We start from the raw sequence: 6,000 nt of genomic DNA on the forward strand, positions 1-6,000 counted from the left end.
GAGAAGGTTTTGTGGTTAAGAACTCTTGCTGCTCAGTCTTGAGGAATAGAGTTTATATCCCAGCACCAATATTGGGCAGCACAAAATCTCTTGTAACTCTGCTCCAAAAGACCACTGGCCCCTTCTAGGCTTTGTGAGCCCCCCACACAAATAAGTACATATAATTGCAGACTCACAGATACATGTAACTATACTTAAGTAAATCTTTTTTAAAAATATAAACACAATTTAGGAAAATATATTCAGAGATTTATGATTTCATTTTCTCTTTTCCTTTGAGGTACTTAAGATGGAAACCTGGGTTGCATATGTCAGGCAGATACTCTGTTGCTGAGCGTATTCCCCGTCTTTCATTCAGTTTAGAGAGTCTCACTCATTGGCTGAGGTCGCCTTTGAGCTTGCCATGTGCCAGCGGCAGGCAATGAACCTGCAGTCTTCCTACCCAGCCTCCTGTCTAGCTGAGATCACAAGCCTGAACCGCCAGGCCCCCTGCCTGGCTGGCAACTTTTCAACAGGGCTTCCACACTCACTTCACAGGCTGACACATGGAGTTCCAGGGATTTTACACAATTCAACTTTCTCTTCACACAATCACATCATTTCAGAGTAAAACTCTCTACCTCTGGATGCTGGAGGATCAGAATCCAGCTATGACTGGCCACTGACATGAAAATGCAAGGATAGGTATGAGACAAGGGGGGTGCTTCTCTGTGGGAAAGTAGGAAGCAGATTGGAGTTATTATATAAATCAAAGACAGACTTAAGTGTACACAAAGGCATTTGCATGTGAAATCTAGGTTGTTCTCTAACAAGAGTCTCATCAGCTGGTGTAACATAGAGGGTTTGAATTCGGCCCAAGCTACATGAGACCCTGTCTCAAAAAGTACAACCAAACCAACAACAAAACAAACAAAACGCCAAGACAAAGTAAATATAGTGCTTACTAAGTATATATAGTAATTGGGCCTGTATTAGTCCCAGTTTACATAAACTGCTCTTCTCAATCCCTGTTAGCTGTCCCATGAGTAAAGGAAATTGTGACCATTTTATGAGTGACAAAGCTGATTGGCTGTGTGGTATTTGCCCATAAGCCCAGCTCATGTGGGTCAGCAATCTATGAAGACCGCTACGGCAAAGGTCATAGAGGACACAGTGTAGAGTTTAATCTCCACAGTCATTTCATTGAAGAAGCTACAAAGTTAGAAACCATTTCCTTAAAAACTTGAAAAACGCAGATTATCCACTGCTAGCCACCACGATATGATACTTATGGTTGCCTTTCATGGAACTGCAGGGCTTCCATAGTCCTGTTTTTCACATTCTATGATAAATCGTTCCTCCACAATGCTTGGACACTGTTTCAGCTTTTGGAATTTGTGAATATGTGTGTGTGTATGTGTGTGTGCACGCACGCCCTTGCAGGTTCATGTGTAGCCCACAGCATACATGCAGTAGGCAGAGGATAACTCTCCAGAGTCAGTTTTCTTCAGCCACCTTGCAGGACTTGAGGATTAAAATCACTACTCAGAGCTGTGCAAAAATGTTTCTACCCTCTGAGCCATCGCACTCGCCCAGGTTTTGGAAACTTTTTTTTTTGTTTTGTTTTGTTTTTGTTTTTGTGATTTAAAATGGGGCCGAAGAGTTGACTCAGCAGTTGGGAGCCCCGGCTACTCTTCAGAGGACCTTGTCTCAATTTCCAGCACGCACATTATAGCATACAACCCTCTGTAACTCCATTTCCAGGAGATCTCCTACTCTCTCTGGCCTCTTTGGGTACTAGATACACTTATGGTGCATAAACAGGTATTCAGGGAAACACTCATACACACAAGATTAAAATAAAACTAAGTCTAAAGACAACTAAAATCTTTAAAAATACAATCTTTTAAAAAAAAAAAGAAAGAAAAGGAAAAAGCAAGCTGTGCAGGAATTGACCCTGCCCAGACAACTGAGAAACCCCGATCAGGCTAATGGATCTTAGTATAATACAAGTTCAGAAGCTTTGGAGCCCTGCTCCTAATCTGTAACAGCTCCCTGGCATGAACATCTGCCTGCCTGTTCTGAATCAGTGGTTGGGCACTGGATGCTGTTCTGCTTTGTTGGTCAGGCTGACTACCCACAGAGCACAGAGAAATCTTTGCCCAGGAGCAATTTCGGAGACAATGGGAAACCTGTATCTCACCCAAGCTTGCAGTGCTTGCTAGATCAATCAACTAGAGAATAGAACAGCAGCATGCTGGGGATGCAGCCCCTGCAAACCCACCAAACACACAGAGAAAGAAATCAACTAAACAAAGCCACTCATGGAGGAGGGGAGAGCAGAAAGCACAGTTACTACCACAGCGTGGTAAAATTGGAAAACTTTTGATAAATACCCGACAAGAAATAAAAAAGTAAAATTCACGCAGGAGGAAAAAAGTCACAAGGAATTCTTTGCACGCGTGTGCACGTGTGGGGGTGAGACATGATTTTAGTAAGAGTGGACTTACTAGCATTTATCATAAATACATTCTAAGAAGTCATAGAAAGTATTTTTTTAAAAAAATTAGAGGAAATCCAAGATGGTGAATAATAAAATCATCAGGATTATGATGATTATTTATAAAAGAGATACTGTTGGGGCTGGAGAGATAGCTCAGCTCTCAAGAGCACACATTGCCCTTCCAGAGGACCTGAGTTCAGTTCTGAGCAACCATGTTGTGAGCAACTCACAACCATCTGTAACTCCAGCTCCAGGAGATCCAATGCCCTCTTCTGGCCTCCATGACTCCTTTTACATCTGCTCAGGGTAGAGAGCCCCCAAATATTTTCTTGCATGATGGAGGGTAGGGGGACAATGACGAGTGGATGGGGCTCGTGGAGCGCATGCATGGAACACTGCGAGCTCTTTGTTGCATCCCATAGTCTTTGTTCATATCCCAAGACCTTTCAAGGCTGGTGAAACAACCCTGATAATAAACTCTGTCAGAGAATATGAGATTCTCCTGGGATTCGGGGGGAGGGTGTCTTCAGTATCTTGTTCATGTGCATTAACATAATATAACCATGATTAATACCCCTCTGGTGTCATTAATTCCACTCTGGCTCCTGTTGCTGTGTCTTAATCTATATGCAATTTAGTCACTGTTTATGCGTCATTGGTATGACTTCATTAATAGTATAATTGAAACGAATATTATAATTAGGAATGAAGAGATACTTGTAAACAGGAAGATAAATCCATATTTTAATGGTTTTTGTGCACTTTAGCAGAGGTAGGTCCTCATTTACTAAAACAATGTTAATTTTTGTTAGTACCAATAACCACTAACCACTGAGTAATGATAATACGTACAGCAGAAAACAGAACCCACCAACCGAGGCTTTCATCTCAAGAACTCAGGCTTCTTCCATGTGTGAAATACTTAATCTTGGTCGTGGCCCCGTGGTGAAGGTGTGGGTCATTCATGTGACACAGTCGAGGACTCTGGGGCAAAGGTGGAGTGGCTGACCCTTCCCAAGGGATGACAGCTGTGCGCAGAGGATGCGTGTTAACTGGAGTCCTTGAGCCCTGGTTCTGTTCAGTCGAACTGTGTGTCTCCCAGGAGAAACATGGTACAGTGCGAGCATCCACATTTGGTCAGAAATATTAATGCTGTATCAGCGAAGACAGAGATCGGAAAGGTCTTTTCCTGTCTGCAGGACTTCCAAACGGCATGGTCCACACTAGTCTCCGCTTTGCCCCTCCTCCACTCTCTGCTCTGTACCCAGACTGGCGTATTATTCGCTGCTTCTATCTGCCGAGACAGGCCTACTATGTGCTCTTACACCACCAGATGGGTTGCATAGAAGCTGGTGGGTCCGAAAGGAAGGAGAACCCTTTACCATGGCCATTGTGTTTCCCATTGGTTTCTTTTTATATTGTTTCTTCTTTAAGGGAAAATAATTTTTGATTCCTGTAAATTTAGATTTAAAGAAAAGTTATACACATATTGCTGATAACTTCTATATATGTTTTACCCAACTGTTCCTAATGGTAACTTCTTCTATAACAATATCGAAACAGAATTAGTACAAGTTTAATTCTACCAACAGAACCTCAGAACTGACATGGGTGTCTGCCATGCTCATTGTGCTGTTGTTCTGGGCTAATGCCTCATCCAGATGCCACATTGGGTTTGATGCCACGATGTAGAAGTAAGAGCAATTCAGTCTTTCCTCCCTTCTGGATCTAATTTAGTTTTGTGAAGTACTGCTTAGGTGTATTGCATATGTCAGCACTTGGTTTTGCTTAATGAGTAGACTGGGGTTGTGGGTTTTGTGATGAGTTACATAGGTGAGTTGGCCTTACATTGACTCTCTCATGTCAACATGACTTGTCACTGCAATGTTAACATGGACTACATGGTTAAGACTGATTCTGCCCGATATTTCCATTGTATAGCCATGATTTTTCTCTCACTATCCTTCATCCTTTGGAAGTAAATCAGTATTAAATCTATCCAACACTCAAGAGGAAGAAAGTTATTTTCTAGAGAAGTAAATATATTCATATGCAATTGGAAGTTCGTTTTCATAAAGATTTCTCTCTTAAATATTTGTGATAATACATGACTCATGATTCCATAGATATGCGTATCTTTTAAGACACAATTCAGAGGACTGAAGAGATGGCTCAGTCAGTAAAGGTTTTGTCCTACTATCATGATGAACTGAGTTCAATCATCAGTTCAACCATCATCCATATAAAAATTCAGGCATGGAGATGCCTGTCAGTAATCCCAGCACTGTGGTTGGGGTGGAGACAGGTGGATCCTTGAAGCTCATTGGCCAAGCCAAGTTAGTGAGCTTCAGGTTCAGTGAAAGATACTGTCTTTGAAAAAATTCGAAATCAATATATGAATTCTAGATGTACATTCTCCCTCCTATACTTTCCTCCCCTCCCCCTTCTCTCTGCTGGGGTTGAAGGGGGGGCTTTGTGCATGCTAGTGAAGCCCTCTGCCTAGTGCTTTCCTTGGCCCTTTCACCAGTAGAGCTAGGGAGTATGTCAGCCACAGCCCATAAATGTCTATCAGCATCTCTCTAGTTGTATGGTTCTTGTATAACCATGACTTTATATTAACATTTCTGGCTAACACTTCTGAGAAAAACATTTAATTGGGTGGCTCACTTACAGTTTCAGAGGTTCAGTTCATTATCATCATGGCTGGGAGCATAGTGGCGTGCAGGCAGATGTGGTGCTGGAGAAGGAGCTCAGAGTCCCACATCTTGCAGGCAACAGGAAATCTACTGAGACACTGGGTGGTATCCTGAGCATAGGAAGCCTCAAAGCCTGCCCCCACAGTGACACACTTCCTCTAACAAGGCGATGCTCACCCCAACAAAGTCATGCCACCTAATAGTGCCACTCTCCATGAGATTATGGGGCCAATTGCATTCAAACTACCAAATTCCTTATTTCTCTGACTTTCAAAACCATAGCTTTCAGTTCATATCATTTATCTTTAACTGACCTGCTTTTTCTTTATGTGCATTCTGTAGAGGGCATGTTGTTCCAGAAGTGATATCTTGAACCCATGAGGAAACTGACTTTTATCAACTCATACAGTATTACTTTTTAAAGATTTATCTTTCTTTATGTAACTACATGTGAGTATGCACACATGCATGCAGGTGCCAGTGAAGTTCGGGCCATTGGGTGCCCTAGAGCTATAGTTAAAGGCCACTGTGAGCATCTAATGTGGGTGCTAGAAACAAACCTTGGGTTCTCTACAGGAGCAGCAAGTGCTCTTACCCATGAGCCATTCATCCCTTCTCAGTGTTATTACTATTATTATTAGTAGTAGTATTTGGTTTTTTGAGACAGGGTTTCTCTGTGTATTCTCAATATTATTTTTGATGCAAATGTTAAACTATTGAAAGCAAGTAATATCAACACAATTATCTAAAATATCTAAGATTATTACATAATGGTAGAAAGCGTGATTAAGTATCTGCAAAGACCTTCTATCATTTCATCAG

This window comes from Chionomys nivalis, chromosome 21 (assembly GCF_950005125.1).
Source record: "Chionomys nivalis chromosome 21, mChiNiv1.1, whole genome shotgun sequence".
In the NCBI taxonomy this organism is placed as follows: domain Eukaryota; kingdom Metazoa; phylum Chordata; class Mammalia; order Rodentia; family Cricetidae; genus Chionomys; species Chionomys nivalis.